This window comes from Phyllobates terribilis, unplaced genomic scaffold (genome assembly GCF_046119375.1).
Source record: "Phyllobates terribilis strain yellow unplaced genomic scaffold, ASM4611937v1 Scaffold_11__3_contigs__length_659146591, whole genome shotgun sequence".
NCBI classification, from domain to species: domain Eukaryota; kingdom Metazoa; phylum Chordata; class Amphibia; order Anura; family Dendrobatidae; genus Phyllobates; species Phyllobates terribilis.
In genome coordinates this window covers 29839000-29860301 of record NW_027362771.1, presented here as the reverse complement: position 1 = coordinate 29860301, position 21302 = coordinate 29839000, and positions in this window count along the sequence as shown.

Below are 21302 nucleotides of genomic sequence, written 5' to 3'. Positions count from 1 at the left end.
TCAGGATCTCCTTCATCACCTCAAAGGATTCAGCTTGCTCCTTACCCCACTGGAACGGGGGTTTTATGCCTCTTCTGGACTGTCCTACCAGGAGATCTTGCAAAGGCGCCACTTTCTTGGTATAGTCCTTCACAAACCTCCGGTAATACCCGACTAGTCCCAGGAACTGACGTACCTCCTTGAGGCTCTTCTGCTCCGGCCATTTCTGGATGGCAGTGACCTTCTCCGCGTCCGGTGCTACTCCTTCTGGACTGACGATGTGCCCTAGGTACTGTACCTTTCGCTTGAGCAGGTGGCACTTGGACGGCTTCAGCTTCATCCCATACCGGGACAGCGACTCAAATACCTCTGCCAGGTGCTTCAAATGGTCCTCGTACGTTTTGGAGTACACTATCACATCATCCAGGTATAGCAGTACAGTCTCGAAGTTGCGGTGTCCCAGGCAGCACTCCATCAATCTCTGGAATGTTCCGGGGGCGTTGCAGAGTCCGAACGGCATACTGTTGAACTCGCAGAGGCCCATCGGGGTAGTAAAGGCCGTCTTCTCCCGATCCTCCTCAGCAACAGCTACTTGCCAGTACCCACTAGTGAGGTCAAGGGTGGAGAAGTAATTTGCAGACTTTATTGCAGCCAGGGATTCCTCTATACAGGGCAAATGGTATGCATCTTTGTGTGTTATGCGATTTACCTGTCTGTAATCTACACACATTCTCATGCTTCCATCCTTTTTCCTGACTAGGACCAGGGGAGCTGCCCAGGGGCTACAGCTATCTCTTATTACCCCTGCCGTCCTCATGTCGTGCAACATCTCCTTCGCCTTCTGGTAGTGTGCTGGTGGTATGGGCCTGTAACGTTCTTTGATGGGTGGATGGTCACCTGTGGGTATATGGTGTTGTATCCCTTTAATCCTCCCAAAGTCAAGTGGGTGTTTACTGAATACCTGCTCGTATTCCTGAACCACCTGGCATACACCCTCTTTCTGATGGGCAGGAGTGGTGTCTGTCCCAACATGGAGCTATTGACACCAATCCTCCACCTGGGTTCCCGGGTCATTATCCTCCACTTCGTCTGGTGAGGTTAAGGACTCCGCCGTGTGAATGGAGTTGTTATCTACTGTGTACAGTTTGGCAACAGTGGCGTAGCGTGGTAATCTAACCTCGTCCTCCCCATAGTTTAGGAGGCATACGGGCACCATCCCATTGCGTACATCCACTACCCCTCTGGCAGTCAAGAGTGTAGGTCTATGCTCCGAGCTAAGGGGCTCTACTACCACCTGGTAGCTCCGTCCTTTGAGACCTATTGCTGCTCTACACCAAATCAGCATCTCACTCATCGGGGGGATCACAATGGGTATCTGGTCTGTCACCCGTACATTACCAATTTCACCACCTGTTAGCTTTACCTGTTGCTGGTACATAAGGGCTCGGATCTCTTTCTGGAGCACCCTCCTCTGCCCTGGTTTGGCAGTGTCGGCCATCTGTTGGAGCAAAAACAACACTTCTCCCAAACAGTTACCGACAATATTTGTGCCAAGTACCATATACAAGTCTGTATCATCAGGATTAGTCTCTACTACAATTAGTCCCTGGTCCTTCAGTTCCACTCTTCCCACCTTTACTGCCACATCCTCAACCCCGACTAGGTTAAGGGGAAGGCCATTGGAGGCATACACGGAAAGGTTTGGCGCTGGCGGGTGGAGTGCGTCTATGGACCAGAACCTTTTGTAGAGGACATCTGGCATGATGGTTACCTGAGATCCAGTGTCCAGCAGGGCAGGTGTCGCGATGCCGTCCAGCACAATGGACAGGAAAGGTCTTCCTCCCACGAACCGATGGTACCAGTTTGATGGGCCTGCTTGATTTACTCCTGGGTGTCGGCCCTCGGCCCCAGGGTTTGCTCGTTTAAAGGACAGTTGCGCACTGTGTGGCCTGCCTTCTGGCAGTGGTAGCAGATGAATTCTCCTGGAGGGTGACGTTGGTCGTTGGTCCTCCCACGGGGTGGCGTTGTCCTCCTCCGGGGCGGCGTTGTCCTCCTACGGGGTGTCGTTGTCTTCCTTCTTCTTCTCATCCAGGGGACATCCTCAGGGCTGTCGGTGAGTAGTATCCTTCCTTCCGGCTCGGGCTCCTCCTGTAGCTGCAGGGTGCTCAGGACAGTGGCCAGGGTTTTATTTAACTGCCGCACTTCAGAGCGTAGGCTGTCCAGCTCACTAGGAGGCACTGTTTGCATCTTTGTTTCAGCCGTTAATAAAGGAGCAGGGGGTGCTGCAGGCACTGGGGTCGCCCCACCCTGGTAACGCTGGATAGCAGTATCTGATGTTTCCAGGGGTTTCAGACCCTTTATAGCCATGTCCTTAAGGGTGTCAAAGGTGGCATCTGGATGATCTAGGGCCCACCACCGCACAGTTCTGCTCTCTTCTTGGGACCTCAACCCCCGGATGAACTGTTCCGTCAGCATTTTATTTTCATTTTGTATGCTGGTTGGACTAACCTGTTTCATGGCCTGCAGGGCTACCTGTAAGCGCCAGGCATAGTCCCGGACACTGTCCTTGGGTTTCTGGACACAGTGGTAGAACCTCATCCAGAGATCTGTCTCAGTGCGGTTTTCAAACACAGTTTACAGTCTCTTAAAGATGATGGATACCGATTCCTGGTCTGTGGCTGTCCAGGTTTCAACTTCCCGCTCTGCGGCACCAGTCAATTGTCCCAACATGACAGTAGCTCTCTCTTTGCCAGTCAAATAATACATATCTAGCACATCGCATATTCTTCTCTTGAATCCAGACAGGGTGTCCGGTTTGCCGTTATACTGGGGGAGCCATTTCGCTCCAGGGATATGTAGAGCCCCGAGGGTTCGGTTGCTACAGGGGTATTGCACCTCAACCAGAGGTGTGATATTCCACTCCCAGGTAAGGATGGAGTATGGACCAGGGCTCAGATAGCTGCATACACATACTCACCCCATTTCCGGGGGACAGGTCGACGGTGCTCCCATTTATATATATGCAGGCACGACTGACCATGTCCCTGGCTGGAGTGGGGAGGGTGGAGAGAACCCAGTGATGTAGGAGCAGAAGTGGACGGTTTCTGGAGCATAGGAAGGAGCTCATTGGTTGCAGGTCACCTGAGCTCAGACACAGTGAAGCAGATAAAAGGTGGTGGCCATCTTAGGAGAGGAGTGAGTTGAGAGAGAGAAGGAGTTCAGCCAGAGAGGGCTGACAGGTAGCTGTGGCTCAGCCTGAGCTCAGCTCCACGAGGCAGGCCTAGGGTGAAGGCCGGAGCCAGAAGGGAGAAGAGGAGAAGGAGAAGGAAGAAAGGTGGAGAGAAAGAGGAGTAGAAAGGCTCCAGAAACAAGAAGGCAGAAGGGACCCTAAGAACCCACGAGATAACAGGTGAAGGGTCGGGCAGAATAAGGGTACCGGATTCCCAAGTTGGTGGAGGTAAATCATCCCTCAGCCAAAGACCGGAGGTCGTGATCATCTATTGGTGCGACCCCCTGCTACACCCACTAGGAAGGCACCACATAGGGTCAGGGAAACCGGCGACAGGTTTCACCAAGAGAAGGCCCGAGGCAGCTGGACAGAAGTGTGGTCACTGGTGGGGCATGAGAGGCCAGAGAAAGGACAGAAGGGGGTCCTGTGCCATACTCCTGAATTGCCTGGGGGTTGACCGAGCTCCTCACCTGGTGGACGCAGCTCGGCTCGGGCAGTCATTCCCTGCAGAAGTGACTCGGATAACAACTGTGAGTAAAAGACCCTGGACTGCATCACTGACTCTGTGTGATTTATGCTGCGCCTGCACCATCACCCCCAGCATCCTATTACACTGCCCTGAGGCTTCACTCTTCCCGTGGGGAGTTATCCTATCCCTGTGCTGCATATGTACATCAGCCTCAGCGGTCTGCCTTGCAGCGGCGGTCCTCCCTGACCGCAATCCACGGGTGGCGTAGTCGGAAATTGAAAACCTACAAATACACTGCCACAGCATTTGGTCTGACCACCCTGAGCCACGAGATCGGGTTGCCACTACTACCCCCATCATCACACTGAAGCCCGGTTCCGAGTGCCCCACGGCCCAGGGGGCGAGTCAGATATACGGCAGGGCCATAGGTAATAACGGCCGCTACGGCCTGTGCAGCGCCGGGCGCAGGTTGGGCATCAGGAGCGTTAACCGGTGCTCCAGCGGCTTGCTGGTCGTCGGCCATTGTTGCGCCCCCCCCCCTAGTGAACCGGAGTTTACCTTCTTCACTTTCTTTACTAGGTAGGCCGCAGCTTCGCGGGCGACGGTCTTCTTCCAGGATCTTGCATCGCTCGCGTCTGACGTCAGAGCGTCCTCTGGGCTCCTTCCAGGACCTGACACTTCCTGGTTCGACGTCAGGGGCGGGGCGTGTCCTGAGCTTCGCGCGCTTTAGCAATTACGCCTCCCAGGTTCCCGCGGTTACGCCCCTCTTCTTCCCGCACTGCAGCGCGATAATGGCGGCGATCCTCACCGCAGTTTAACACACAGTTCAGTTCAATAAAGGCGCACAGTACCCGGTGGCAATGGGCACGAAATCCTGTTTGTGACGCTAAAACATGACGAGTCCCCTGGGCCGTGGGGTACTCCATAGCCGGGCCTCTGGTTGCTGGGGGATATCACAGTAGCTGGCCCGGTCCGTGACCCAGGGCGGTCAGTAAAAGGGGGATAGATATGGGGGATTTGGACAGTTTGTGACACCACCTGTGGAATGCGGCTAAGGGGTGCCGCCGCTGCGGAGCAGTCCTCTGGATCTGGTGTTACGGCAGCAGGGATGGTGTGGCTCTCCACAGGTAGAGATAGCTCCAGGGCAGCGTGGGGTGTAATGGATCGTGGTGCAGGGGAGAGATGGCAGGACGGTCCCGGAGGAAAGACGGACACTCACACAGGGGTAAGCTTCAGTACCTTTACTGGTGATGCTGCAGGCACGGTCCTGGGTATTCCAGGTGAAGGGCGCACTTTTGGACTCTCCCCAGTGAGCGGGTATAGGGCCTCCTGATCCGTTGCTTTCTTCTCTAAGCTTCTGACCTGGCTGGAGCTAGGCCTAGCTTGGTTACTGTTTCTCTTTGCACCTGCTGACCTGGTGGTAGGGCCTTCTCTTTAGAGAACACTCTCCCTGGACGCTGGGACCTCCGTGACTCCTAGCCCTGGTACTGTAGCCAGCGTTTGGTGAACCTGTGACCTGTAGTCCTCCAGGGGTTCCGGTGGTTCCTACTGAGTATAAATGTCCCTGTAGGCGCGGATCCGGTGTCTGGTATATATATATCGGGGTGAGCCTGGTATGCTCCTCTGCCCCCTTGCTACTTCTTCCTTCTCCTCTCGCGCTCGGCCCACTCAAGGACCTCACTAGGCCTTCACAGGTGCTGTAGGCCTTGGCTCGCCTAAGAACAGCAGCCAGCTCGCTGCCTCTTCACTGCCCTCTGAGCGTCAGCATGCTCTCTGCTCAACTCTGAGCTGTGTTCCTCTCTGTCTCTGAACACTGACTGAGAACTCACTGAGCTGCCTGGCTCCAACCTCCCTATATATATATCCCTAACGGGCTCCCTCTGCTGGTCTGAGGTGGTAGGGTGGAGGTGTGTGAATGTGTGAGGGCCTCTTGTGGAGAAGTCCATCCATGCACCCTTCTGGGTTCTGTGGCACCAATGCGCAGCAGGGCGCCACAGAGGCCTTCCTGATGTGTATGGAGGCCATCCTGATATGTATGGAGGCCTTCCTGATGTGTATGGAGGCCCTCCTAATGTGTATAGACACCCTCCGTATGTGTATGGAGGCCATCCTGATGTGTATGGAGGCCATCGTAATGTGTATGGAGGCCATTCTGATGTGTTTGAAGGCCTTCTGATGTGTATGGAGGCCCTCCTTATGTGTATGGAGGCCATCCTGATGTGTATGGAGGCCTTCCTAATGTGTATGGAGGCCATTCTGATGTGTATGGAGGCCCTCCTGATGTGTATGGAGGCCTTCCTGATATGTATGGAGGCTATCCTGATGTGTATGGAGGCCATCCTGATGTGTATGGAGGCCATCCTGATGTGTATGAAGGCTGTCCTAATGTGTATGGAGGCCCTCCTGATGTGTATGGAGGCCCTCCTGATGTATATGGGGCCCTCTTGATGTGTATGGAGGCCCTCCTTATGTGTATGGAGGCCTTCCTGATATGTATGGAGGCTATCTTGATGTGTATGGAGGCCATCCTGATGTGTATGGAGGCCATTCTGATGTGTATGGAGGCCATCCTGATGTGTATGGAGGCCTTCCTAATGTGTATGGAGGCCATTCTGATGTGTATGGAGGTCCCCTGATGTGTGTGGAGGTCTTCCTGATATGTATGGAGGCCTTCCTGATGTGTATGGAGGCCTTCCTGATGTGTATGGAGGCCTTCCTGATGTGTATGGAGGCCCTCCTTATGTGTATGGAGGCCCTCCTTATATGTATGGAGGCCTTCCTGATGTGTATGGAGGCAATCCTGATGTGTATGGAGGCCATTCTGATGTGTATGGAGGCCTTCCTGATGTGTATGGAGGACATTCTGATGTGTATGGAGGCCCCCTGATGTGTATGGAGGCCTTCCTGATGTGTATGGAGGCCCTCCTTATGTGTATGGAGGCCATCCTGATGTGTATGGAGGCCTTCCTAATGTGTATGGAGGCCTTCCTAATGTGTATGGAGGCCTTCCTGATGTGTATGGAGGCCCTCCTGATGTGTATGGAGGCCTTCCTGATGTGTATGGAGGCCCTCCTGATGTGTATGGAGGCCCTCCTGATATATATGGGGCCCTCCTGATGCATATGGGGCCCTCCTGATGTGTATGGAGGCCCTCCTGATGTGTATGGAGGCTCTCCTGATGTATATGGCGCCCTCCTGATGTGTATAGAGGCCCTCCTGATGTGTATGGAGGCCATCCTGATGTGTATGGAGGCCCTCCTGATGTGTATGGAGGCCTTCCTGATGTGTATGGAGGCCATCCTGATGTGTATGGAGGCCCTCCTGATGTGTATGGAGGCCTTCGTGATGTGTATGGAGCCCTCCTGATGTGTATGGGGCCCTCCTGATGTATATGGGGCCCTCCTGATGTATATGGCGCCCTCCTGATGTATATGGGGCCCTCCTGATGTGTATGGAGGCCCTCCTGATGTGTATGGAGCCCTCCTGATGTGTATGGAGGCCCTCCTGATGTGTATGGAGCCCTCCTGATGTGTATGGAGGCCCTCCTGATGTGTATGGAGCCCTCCTGATGTGTATGGGGCCCTCCTGATGTATATGGGGCCCTCCTGATGTATATGGCGCCCTCCTGATGTATATGGGGCCCTCCTGATGTGTATGGATTCCCTCCTGAAGTGTATGGAGGCCTTCCTGATGTGTATGGAGGCTATCCTGATGTGTATGGAGGCCCTCCTGATGTGTATGGAGGCCTTCCTGATGTTTATGGAGGCCCTCCTGATGTGTATGGAGGCCTTCCTGATGTGTATGGAGGCCTTCCTGATGTGTATGGAGGCCTTTCTGATGTGTATGGAGGCCCTCCTGATGTGTATGAAGGCCTTCCTGATGTGTATGGAGGCCTTTCTGATGTGTTTGGAGGCCTTCCTGATGTGTATGGAGGTCTTCCTGATGTGAATGGAGGCCCTCCTGATGTGTATGGAGGCCCCCTGATGTGTATGGAGGCCATCCTGATGTGTATGGAGGCCTTCCTGATATGTATGGAGGCCATCCTGATGTGTATGGAGGCCCTCCTGATGTATATGGGGCCCTCCTGATGTGTATGGAGCCCTCCTGATGTATATGGGGCCCTCCTGATGTGTATGGAGGCCTCCTGATGTATATGGGGCCCTCCTGATGTGTATGGAGGCCCTCCTGATGTGTATGGAGCCCTCCTGATGTATATGGGGCCCTCCTGATGTGTATGGAGGCCCTCCTGATGTGTATGGAGGCCCTCCTGATGTGTACAGAGGCCCTCCTGATGTGTATAGAGGCCCTCCTGATGTGTATGGAGCCCTCCTGATGTATATGGGGCCCTCCTGATGTATATGGGGCCCTCCTGATGTATATGGGGCCCTCCTGATGTGTATGGAGGCCCTCCTGATGTGTATGGAGCCCTTTGCATAGACTCGGGGATTATCTGACCAGCAAGTTGCCTAGCTATGAATTGGTACAGGTCACCTGAGCATTCTTGCTATTTATCACACTAAACCAGTTGACAACCCATGCAATGATAATGGCAATATTGGGAATGCCCTTTTAATTTAGCTAATGGGAGAAAATAGTAATCACCCAATTAGTCTTTTTACTAATGAAAAATGTAAAATACTAAATTACTATCACGTGTTCCTATCTTTTCAGGATGGAATGAACTGGATATGTAAAAACATCACTGTTAAGAAAAAATGAACTGCCTGCTCCATGAAAGAAGAGCTGAGGAGAAACCAATTACATACAGATACTATGTGAATACATGATGGTGTGCTTGCCATTGTCAAAGATGAATAAAAATGTGACCACTGCATCACTAAATGTATTCTGTCCTCACCAATTATTAGCCTGCCCATGTGTCCACATGCCAGTGACATGGTTTACCACCATTCTTCTCACATGAGGGTACCCCCTGGCCAAATAATGAGCTCCTGTCCTTTTCGAGATAATTCAAAAACATTTTGACCTGGATTATGGCGAATAGTGACCCACAGGCATTATTAACATGTCCTAGTGAGGCCCCAGCTAAAAAAAAGGGTGAGAAACTATGGTTTACATAACAGATAAAAGAGATTTTCCAGAATTAGCATTTTTTTAGGCACAGGTTGTTGGAAAATAACTCATAGGGCATACTCACCTGCTATCACCCCCGCCAATCTAGGATAGGTGGCTCTTAGGGTTGACACTGGTACTGGAAGCGATAATTGCACCTTCCTGATGTCATCAGATCGTTGATTGGCTGCAGCTGCAGGTGACTGGAATCGAGCGTCATGGGATGTTTTTCTGAACCAACTGTCATTCTCTTTTTTAAAGGGGTATTCTCATCTCCAAGATCCTATCCTAATATGTATTAGGTGTAATAATAATATTAGCAAATACCTCCAATTAGAAATGTAGTAAAGTTCTAGAAATGTAGTAAAGTTCTTCTGATTCGCTAAGTCGCTTACCCCATGTGCAGGACATTGCATGACCTTAGGTATCCATGGTTATGAATACTAACAGCTAACTAACTAACTAAATGTCATTATGAGTGGCCGTAACTATGGATACCTAAGCTACTGCAATGCCTTGGACATGGGGTAAGCGACATAGCGAATCAGAAGAACTATACTACATTTCTAATTGGACGTATTTGCTAATATTATTATTATTATTATAACTACCACATATTGGGATAGGATCTTAGAGATGGGAATACCCCTTTAAAGGGAGTCCATCATTCCCAAAATTCATTTTAAATGGGCTATATAGTGTTGTAGGAAACTAATACATCCTGAAGTGGAGTGAGTGGCTTCAGAGAACTCCTCTCTGATACCACTAGCTATAATTCTGAGTGTATTATTACAGGGAGGAGAATGCACCCGGCCCTGTGAGCGTACGGCTGGAGACAGGCGATGTCAGTACACAAGCGCACACACCGGCGGCCACAGAAAAGGGTCCTTGTGCAAGAACAATATATGAGCCCTCTGTAAACCAACAGCTTATCATAATAAATAATTCCACCTGCTTTGGATGTGTAGGTGGTCCCTCTTACCTCTTGGACCCCTGTGTCGCTGTACAATTATATGTCTGCCCTGCTGGCAGCACTCAGACAGTGCTTGATCTGAGGAGCAAGCACTGTCAATCAGAAGGCCCTCAATATGCAAATGAAGAGGCATAACAACTAAGGGTGCACCAAAGCCCCCTCATTTGCATCCGAATTAAAGGTCATTTTCTCTGGCACTGTACAGTAACAGGTACACCCCTAGTATGTGTTGGCATATGCAACAGATTAGGACTTATTATAAGTGAAAGGAGGACTTTATACTAACCAGACAGCAGATGGCGATAGTGTGTAAAGTTATATGCTTGCTGTAATGTGTGTGTGTGTGTGGGGGGGGGAGCTCTCAATTGTTGGTTGTTTCTTAGTCGTGTTTTCTTCTTCTTGAATGTGTTATGTCAGCAGCACACGGACTATGTGACACTAAATTGTATCTCATGTTTATCCAGTATGAAGTAAATACTGTTTACTCAAGATATCTTGCTGATTGAAGCTCTCGTAAGTACAGTGGTGACTGTAAGAAGATGCACTCTGCGACAGGTTATGGGCCCAGACACTACAGGCCCGCACTACAAGCCCAGGCAGCAGGATCCCGGTTTATAACCCCGGATAATGGAGCACACAGATAAGCTCTGTAAACAGAAGGAAATAAATCCAGATACAGAGTGACAAAGGAATTCATGAGCCCAGCAGCTGGATATAATTAGAGAGAATTCAACACAGGCAGGACATACAGGAACTATCAGCAAGAAAAAAAACAGGAGAATATCTTCAGTACAACTCTCTAAACAAGTAAGACTATATAAAGATGATGAGTAACACAGAACTGAAATTCACAGTAGCTAAACTGAATAGTGAAAATTATCAGTTATGGAAATTCAAAGTAGAGATGTTGTTATCTAAGGATGATTTATGGGAAGTAATTGTTACAGAAAGACCAGATCAAGATAATCAGACATGGGATAAGAAGAATAGACAAGCGAGAGCCACCATTAGCTTATTAGTGGATGATGCTCAATTAATACATATAAGAAATGAAGAAACAGCGAAAGGAATGTGGGAAGCATTAAGAAAACTGTATGAAAGACCTAGCTTGAATCACAAGTTATTTTTATTAAGAAAGCTTTACAGTATGAGATTGAGTGCAAATGACGACATGCAGAAGCACATATTCTCAATGATGGAAGTGATATCACAGCTAAGATCTATTGGTGAAGACATTAAAGAAAGTCATGTAGCAGCTATATTATTGTGCAGTTAACCAGATTCGTATACAGCCTTGATAAATGCCCTTGAGACGAGACAAGAAACTGACATTACATTAGATTTTGTGAAAACAAGACTAATAGATGAATATCAGAGAAGAAAAGAACAAAGAAATGATTCTTCTACTGAAAAGGATAGTGAAAACGCTCTTAAAGCTACAGAATTTAAAAAACCCTATAATAAAGAGACAAGAGAATGCTTCAGATGCAAGAAAAAAGGTAATTTAAAGAAAGACTGTACCATATGGAAAGCAGAGCAACAAAAATTACAACATAAAAAGCATACACAGAAAGTAAAAAACACAATTTCCGATTCATGTGAGAATAATTGGAAAGGCACATTTAAAGTAACAGACAAGAAATCATCACTTGGTTGGTTTATTGATTCAGGAGCAACGAGTCATATGACAAGTGACAAGAATTTCTTTACTGATCTTGATTTAGATAAGAAAGAAGCCATTTATCTTGGAGATTGAAGCAAAATAACCACAGAAGGTATCGGACAAGGTATGCTAAATTGTTCAAACAAGTTCGGACAAGATTCAAAGATACTTGTACAGGATGTGTTGTATGTTCCAAAATTGGAAGGCAGATTATTATCTGTGAAACGTTTAACAGCAAAAGGACTTACAATAAAATTCAAAGACAATGAGTGTGCAATTATTGCAGGAAACAAGGTGATAACCAAAGTCAAGGCAGATGAACAATTATATCATTTTGACACACCAAAGGAACAGATGAAGGTATGTACACATGATCACAAAAACTGTATTCACATGTGGCATAGACGTCTAGGACATAGACACCCTGACAGTATAAGGGAACTGCAGAGAAAAGAATTGACAAAAGATTTAAAGATATCAGATTGCTCAATTACCGTAAGATGTGAATGTTGTATAAAATCCAAAGCCACAAGGATATCTATTCCAAAAGAAAGTGAGATGAAAAGTGAAAGACCACTTGATTTGGTGCATACTGACGTATGTGGACCCATGAAAGTGACTACATCAGGAGGCAATAGATACATGTTGACTTTTATAGATGACTACTCAAGATACACAGTCACATACTTAATTAAGAACAAAAGTGAAGTTTTTGATAAACTTGTAGACTATGTAACAAGATCAAGTAACAAATTTCAAAGGAAGCCAATTGTCATCAGAAGTGATAATGGAGGTGAATTTACAGGTCACAGAATAGAAGACTACTTAAGACAAAATGGAATAGAACACCAGAAAACTGTTCCATATACACCTGAACAAAATGGAGTAGGAGAAAGAAAAAACAGAACTCTAACAGAAATGATAAGATGTATGCTGACGGATTCCAAACTACCAGAGAAATATTGGGGTGAGGCAGCAATGACAGCTACATATCTACAGAACCAACTTTTTTTCCAGAAAACTGATGAAAACTCCATATGAACTGTGGCAAGGTATGGAACTAAGTGTCAATCATTTAAACGTTTTTTCGATGTAAAGTTTTTATATTCATTCCAACAGAAAAACATTCCAAACTTCAAAACACATCCATGGAAGGAATATTCATTGGATATAGTGAAAATTGCAAAGGATATAGAATCCTAGATCCCAAAACAGACAGAGTTACCGTGAGAAACAGTGTGACATTCATTGAAGATTTAAATGAAGACATTATGATTTCAGTTGAAGCAAAAAATGAGAAAAACAATAGTGACATAACTGAAGAGATATCTGATGAGAAAGAAGTAGAAATTAATGAAGAACAAAATACTGAAAGTGAAGAATCACAACTACAAACAGACACAGAACCAAGACGTTCAATGAGAGAGAACAAAGGAAAACCACCAAAACGTCTCTCATACAAGACAAGCATGAGAAAAATCTATGAGCCTACCTCTTGGGAAGACATATCTAAACATCCTGAAGAAGAAGCTAATAAATGGATAGAAGCAACAGAAACAGAAATTAAATCCATGCATGATTCAAATACATGGACACTAACAGATTTGCCAGAAGGAAGAAAAGCCATAGGATGTAAATGGATTTTTAAAGTAAAATACCAAACAGATGGCACAGCTGAAAGATACCGAGCAAGACTCATAGCTAAAGGGTATTCTCAAAAATATGGAGAAGACTATGATGAGACATTTGCTCCAGTTGTTAAACACACTACAATAAGAACTTTACTTACAGTTGCAGCAATGAAACAGATGGAACTGGGACATCTGGATGTAAAGACAGCTTTTTTGAATGGAGATTTAACAGAAGACATTTACATGGAACAACCTCCAGGATTCAAAGATGAAAGAAATCCAAACAAACTTTGCAAACTACTGAAAAGCATATATGGTTTAAAGCAAGCAGCTAAAGCGTGGAATGACAAAATCAGGGAAGTACTTACAAATGAAAAATTTCAAAGAAATAAAGCTGATCCATGCTTGTACACAAAAAGGTTGATTAATAGATGGATTTATGTACTCATATATGCTGCGTACTCCCGGAAGTGACCGCCGTGTTGCCGCTGCGGGACCTGCTTGCTCCACTGCGCATGCGCCGTACTATGGATGTTATTGGCTACGTGACGGTCATGTGGTGCTCCACCTGACCGCCCACCTGATGTATTTTAAGGTCCTGCTGCCACACCAACATACCTTCTCTTGAGAAAGACAGATTACACGCAAAACGCGCGTTGGGAAGCGGCTTATCCCCTTTATCTGCTGACATACTGGCTCAGGGTAAGCACTGTCACTTGCCATCCTCCTCTACTGTGGTTTGTTCTATATGCACCAAATGGGGGGTCTTTCTCTGCTGTCCATTGGACTTCTCTGGCTGAAGCACCTACCAGTGATTGAATCATTTGAATATTACCATAGTCCATAGTCTATTTGCAGAGCTCTACTTAGTCTAGTTTCATTGCCACAGTGAGGGATCTAGGGGTTTCATGGGTGCAAGCCATATTTATTGATGTGTGATTACTATTTTGGCATGTATCCCTCTGTAATCCCCTTTTCACCCTAGTATTGCCAGTATCCGCTGCTATTTATTCTAGCCTTCTTGCACATGTCTTTTTAATTATATGTCTTGTTAAAGAAAACATTCTAAAAATCCTGAAGCAACATTTCGAAATCAAAGACTTGGGAAATGTGAAACAGTACCTAGGAATACAGGTAGAAAGAGAAGAAGACGGAAGTTTCCTACTGAATCAAAATCACATGATTCAAGACATAACAGAAAAATTTTAATTAAAGGATGCAAAAACAGTAAAGTCTCCAATGGAAACTAATTATCTCAAAGAGATGAACAGTGAAAAAATATGCTACCAAATAATGAAGAATACAGAACATTGTATTAATCAGGAAGTTAACCCAAGAGGTATTCCTGTGTCTGCCTCTGTTGCTTTACCACAATAGGTACAATGGGCTCCACAGGAACACACAACATCATTCATTCCGTATTCTCTCTTTACGGCCACGTGCACACGGCCGATTAAAGTGTGAGCATAGTGTGATCCGATTCTCTTAGATGAGAAGAAGATAGAGAACAAAATTTATCCATCTTCTCCGAGTGTAGGTCCAATTTTTCCCACGGACTTATTGACTTGCATGGCCGACGGCTATCGAATATTGGATCAAACTCGGGACATTCCTGCAATTTTTTCCTCTGACCATCTCGGTCCGAGGAAAAAATCAGACATGTGTGCGGCCCAATGGCATAACATTGGTCTGAGTGCGATCAGAAGTTTTGTCGTATCTCACTCAGGCGCAAAGAACGGTGGTGTGCACCTAACCTACTAATTAGAAATATCTCGCAAATTATTGCAAGTCTTGCAGCTTAGTGTAATGTAGTGAATATGATTTTTTTTATGCAAACGCCTTTAACGAATGATTTCTTTAACTGATTATATTTACAAATGTATTTGTCTTTTTCAAGTGTAATACAATGAAATAAAAAGGAGGGATGATTTTTGCTGATGGGTACCCTTTAAGATAAGAAATGTGGACCCGAAGAAGATAGAGGTTGCTTTATAACATAAACATTGCCTCATGTAAGATATTGTAGGTCCGGGGCACTGAACATTACTGACTGCTTGTGACATGCCCCCAGGGCCACGGGGTACTCGGCAGCCGGGCCTCTGTGTATGCCGGTTGGGGAAATATCACAGTGGCTGGCCCGGTCCGTGACCCAGGGCGGTCAGTGCAAAAAGGGGATACTTTTATATGAGGTTTTTGGGATTGTTCATGAGTGACGCCACCTGTGGATTGCGGCAAAAGGGGTGCCGCCGCTGCGGAGCAGTCCTCTGGAGCTGGTGTTACTGCAGCAGGGATGGTGTGGCTCTCCACAGGTAGAGCAAGCTCCAGGGCAGTTTAAGGCGGTTAAGGTTGTGCTGGGCGTTGTAGTGCAGGGAGGGAAAGATGGCGCAGATAAAGAATGGACGGAGGCAGTGCGGTGCAATCATCCGAGTTTTTACTCACAGTTCTTTAGTTCCTCAGGGTGCACTGTCAGCTTACAGTGTGGCGCCCCTGAGGGTTCAGCCGCCGCAGGGGTACTGCACCTCAGATAGAGGTGTGGTATCTCCTCTTCCAGGTAAGGATGGAGCATCACCCAGTACCCCACTTCACACTCAACACTACACCACTCCTGTCCTGTAGGGGGCCAGATAGCACCAGGGTGCTGCCCCGGTCCGGGATGAGAGGAGATGGGGGGAACCAAAGATAGGGGGAACCAAGTAGTGGGTGAGGGTGGAGGAAACACTTACAGGAAGCACTTATAGAATCATATATAATACTAGATGGTTGCCCGATTCTAATGCATCGGGTATTCTAGAATATGCCCCATGCAGGATGTGACTCCCCCCTCCCATATAATGCGCAATGCAGGATGTCACATCCCCTGTCCGTTATAATGCCCCATGCTGGATGTGACATCCCCCCCTCCCTTATAATACCCCATGCAGGATGTCACATCCCCCCATAGTGCCCCATGCAGGATGTGACATCCCCCCCTCCCTTATAATGCCCCATGCAGGATGTCACATCCCCCCTATATAATACCCCATGCAGGATGTCACATCCCCCCCATAGTGCCCATGGTGGATGTCACATCCCCCTTCCCTTATAATGGCCCCTCCACGATGTCACACTTCCCCATCCCACCATTTAATGCCCTATGGCCCCATACAATAAAAAAAAATCAAATACTCACCTCACTTGTCAGCTGCTCCTCTGGATTCCAGCATAGCCTGCATGTTCCCGCTGTGCGCTGTGACCGGTCAGGAGAGAGCGCGGTGTAAACACGTCACCGCGCCCTCTGACCTGACACGTCACACAGCAGCAGCGGAAGACACAGGAGCTGCTGCGCAGGCACGGGGAGGGGTAAGTATGACGCCGGGTGCCGGGGTCCTGAGCGAGCGGTGGGGGGGGGGGAGAGGGGAGGGGAGAGGGGAGAGGAGAGGAGGAGAGGGGAGGGGTAAGTATGGCGCCGGGTGCCGGGGTCCTGAGCGAGCAGGGGGAGGGACAGGAGGAGAGGGGAGGAGGAGAGGGGAGGGGCGTCACTTTTACCTTCCGGAGATAAGCGGCCGTAGCCGCTGATCTCCCGACAGTAGCCGCATGGGGGTCAGCGGCGCCTCCGGTCGGGGGACGTATGCTGCGAGCAGCCGGCTTCATCTCCCGGCTGCATCGCCGCTCACCTCCGTGCGGCAGATCAGCCGCTAACGGCCGCCATCTTTTTGTGAAATGCCGCGTCGCTGATAGGCCGTGGCCGGACCAATCAGCGACGCAGGATTTCCTGGACAGACAGACAGACAGAAAGACAGACAGACGGGATAAGACAATTATATAGATAGATGTGGCCATCTTAAGTTCAAGGTCTTTTGATTGTGGGTCTTGTCAGGGTCCAGCAAGAGTCTGTAGCTGGCTGAAGATTCACGGTCCTCGCTCTATGGCCTTGAAACGAGGAGCGGGTCAGAGTTAACAAGTGTCTCTGCCCGGTCAGGGTCCTGTTCTAATAAGGCCTTGGAGGGGAGCAGAGGAGTTAGGCTCCACAGGCGAAAGGATCCCAGGAGGGTACGGACGGAGCGGAGTCGCCACCTGTATTCTTCACTCTGGCCTAGCCAGAGGGACTCCTGCCGCAAGAGGGGTAACCGGCCCCCGATATCTGACTTTGTCACTTCACGTCTCAGTCAGAAAAGCCCGGAGGCTTAGTGGATCCCAGGGGGATACGGACGGAGCGGAGTCGCCACCTGTATCTCTCAATCTGCGTTTACCCAGTGGGACCCAGCCTTATACCACGTTCATACCACACACAGTCAGGAAAGGACCCAGTGGGAGAACTTACTAAGGAGAAGAACACACCAGCGGGGTCTTGACAGGTGCTCCTGATCTACCTGGGAAGTGCTGAACCCCCTTCCTGGTGGCCGCAGCACGCCGTGTGTAGCAGAGAGAAGCTTTGCGGCTGAAAGTGCATCTAAAGTGAGTAAAGACCTGGATGACTTCATTTACCGCCTCCGCTTGTTCATTCCTGCGCGGCACTGCACCCACCACACTCCCCAGAGCCCACTCACTGCCCTGAGGCCTACTCCGCCTGTGGGGAGTAGTACCAACCAAGCTGCCAGAACATCAGCCTCATAGGACTGTTGCAGCGCTGGTGGCTTTCACCAGAAACCACAGGTGGCGTAGTCGAACAACCACTCATCCAAAAGCCCATTTTTTATGTGACAGCCCTGGGTACGGACCGGGTCACGGCCACGACGACATCCCACACCACCACCATACATTGGCCCGGCACCGAGTAACCCCACCGCTCAGGGAGGGCGAGTCACACAACAGCCTCCCGCGTGGCGCTGCGTTCACCAGGCAGGGGTTCAGTTCTTCCTCAGGCAGATTAGGAGTACCTGACAGAACCCCACTATCTCGTGTTCCTAGCTAGACCGACTTCACGCTGGGTCTTTCTCCCTCCTGCCCTGCGCTGCCCACTCTCAATCTCGCTCAGGTGCTCTGAAGTCCCTCCTGTCCGTCGGAGTTCACAGACCTGCTTGACCCTCACGAGGTTTAGAATGCGGCTTCGGCAACTGACTATATAAGCCAGAAGCCTCCGGTTTTTCCAGCCGGGACTTGAAGTATACGACTGGGCCAGGGGCCGGTCCCCTTCTTGCGGCCTATGTTCCCTCTGTCTTCTGACAGATTCGGGGCGTACGGGTGCCGTCCTGCACTCGCCGTACCCCCTAGGATCCCTTCTTAGAACGGAGTTTACTCCCTGCTCCCCTCCTGGGCCTCTGACACTAGACCCTAGTTGTGGAGCAGAGCTCCTACTGAGACTCTGCTCCCAGACTGTTCTTCTGAACTGTTCCCTCTGTCTCCACTTACTCAAATCACCACCCTAAGATGGCTTCCCTATTTATATCTCCTACCAAAGTGCTCCCCCTAACTACTTCCTCCACCCACACCCACTACTGGTTCCCCCTACCTTTGGTTCCCCCCACTCCAGCCAGGGTCAGGGCTCAGCAGGAAAACACATTGCATCTTGCCCTTCCAGCCGGCCTGGAGCAGTGTAGTGTTGGATGCAGGTGTTGGGGTTCCGGGCAGCACTCCCTCCTTACCTGAGAGAAGGAGACACCACACCTCTGGGTGAGGTGCAGTACCCCTGTGGCGACTGAACCCTCAGGGGCGCCACACTTGAACCCAATGGCTGCTATAATTGCCCAGATACATGCCTCCCTACACCTTGATGCTGAAAATAAGTAGAAAGATAGGGGCGCAATAGCGCTGTTATCCAACAACAACCAAGTAGGTAAAAAGAAAATGTGCTCACCTTTATAAGTTGTGTAATGCACAACTCATGTAAGAATTTGTAGCGAAGGGCTGCAGCCAGCACAGAATCCCTAGGGATCTTGTAAGGTTGTCTGTAGTAGGATGAAGTAGGTGCCGGGAAAAAATCTGCGCTCCTCCGTAGTGAAGAAATTTGACTAGAGATTGTATAATTAAACAATCTTGTAGTTTATTGCTAAAAGCTACGATTACTACGCGTTTCGTGGACGTCCCGTTCACTTCCTCAGGTACATAGCTGATGTCAAGAGAATGCCAAGAGTGTGCAAAGCAGTCATCAAAGCAAAAGGTGGCTACTTTGAAGAACCTAGAATATAAGACATATTTACAGTTATTTCACACTTTTTTGTTAAGTATATAATTCCACATGTGTTAATTCATAGTTTTGATGCCTTCAGTGTGAATGTACAATTTTCATAGTCATGAAAATACAGAAAAATCTTTAAATGAGAAGGTGTGTCCAAACTTTTGGTCTGTACTGTACATCTGCAGGTCTTTTACCTTTTATTTGCAGGTAAATAGCAGGGGACAGGTTCACTTTAGAGCGGGTTCCCTCAGGAACCTCGCTCCTGTCTGCCAACTTGGTACATTAGCGCTAGGTCTGACAGCTATGAAGAAAGATTTCCAGGTGGTGACTTTTCTGGGTAGCCCTTTACAGAAGAGCAGATCTGAAGGCTCATACACTGGGAGTGGGGGGGGGGTAAATATGATAAGCCAGAGAAAGAATGATATTGCCGGTTAGAGGGCTGCTGGAAGCTGGATGCAACAGTGTTGTGACTGTACTTGATGTAGGAATACTGAATAAGGGTGAAGTGGGTCCTCCTGGATGTAATTATACTGCCAACAAGGGAAGGGGCACAAGGTCTCGGTGTGCTTTTTGTGGGGAAGCTTTGGCTCTCATTATATCAGGTTCTCCACACAGTATAATGGCCCCCACACAACCCTCCAAATAGTATAATTTGCCCCCACGCAGCCCTGCAAGCTGTATAATTGGTCTCCACGCAGCCCCCCAAGCTGGTCAGGAAGTTGAGCAGGTGGAGAGTTACAAATATTTGGGGGTTCACTTGGACAGAAAACTGGATTGGAGGTGCCATGCAGAGAAGATGTACAAGAAGGGGATGAGCAAACTGTACTTTCTACGGAAACTAAGGTCGTTCAGTGTGTGCAGCAAAATGTTAGAAATGTTCTACTAGTTCATAGTGACCAGTGCCATCTTTCTCGCAACGATATGCTGGGGAAGTAGTGCGCAGTGTCTGATGATAATAAGCTAAATAAGCTTATCAAGAAGGCAAGCTCCGCTGTTGCCTGCCATCTTGCCACTTTTGAGGAGGTAGTGGGAAAAGAATTCAGAAGAACTGTTTGGCAATAATGAGCAATAATGCACATCCATTATATGAGCTGTTCATGAGGCAAAGGAGTACCTTCAGCAACCGTCTAATCCTACTAAGGTGTAAGAAGGAAAGATACAGGAATCATTCGTGCCGAATGCTATGGGAATGTACTACAATTAGCTAAGTGTGAAATTCTCCAAGTGACTGGTGTATTATTGGCTTTCTAATTGTATATCGTACTGAGCGGTCATAAATAGGAATATATGAGATTATACCTATAAAATTCTATTGTTATGTTGTAATTCATGTCTATGTTCTGCTGCTGTGATACTGGAATTTCCCTGGGGAACAATAAAGTGTATTGTATCGTATCCTATAATTGGTCCCCACACTGCCCACTAAACAGTATAATGGCCCCACATAGTCCTCCAAATAGTATGATGCCCCCCAAAGAAGCGTGATGTCCCCACATAGTCCTCCAAATAGTATGATGGCCGCCACATAGTCCTCCAAATAGTATGATGGCTGCCACATAGTCCTCCAAATAGTATGATGGCCTCCACATAGCCCTCCAAATAGTATAATGGCCCCCACATAGCCCTGCATATAGTATGATGGCCCCCACATAGCCCTCCAAATAGTTTGATGCTCCCACAAAGAAGCATGATGGCCCCATATAGTCCTCCAAATAGTATGATGGCCCCCACATAGTCTTCCAAATAGTATGATGCCCCCCCAAAGAAGCATGATGGCCCCCACATATCCCTCCAAATAGTATAATGGCCCCCACATAGCCCTGCTTATAATATGATGGCCCCCACATATCACTCCATCTCCATCTGCACATACAGGTGCATCTCACTTAATTAGAATATCATCAAAAAGTTAATTTATTTTAGTTCTTCAATACAAAAAGTGAAACTCATATATTATATAGAGTCATTACAAACAGAATGATCTATTTCAAGTGTTTATTTCTGTTAATGTTGATGATTATGGCTTACATCCAATGAAAACACAAAAGTCATTATCTCAGTAAATTAAAATAATTAACAAAAAACACTTGCAAAGTCTTCCTAAGCATTTAAAAAGGTCCCTTAGTCTGTTTCAGTAGGCTCCACAATCATGGAGAAGACTGCTGACTTGACAGATGTCCAGAAGGCAGTC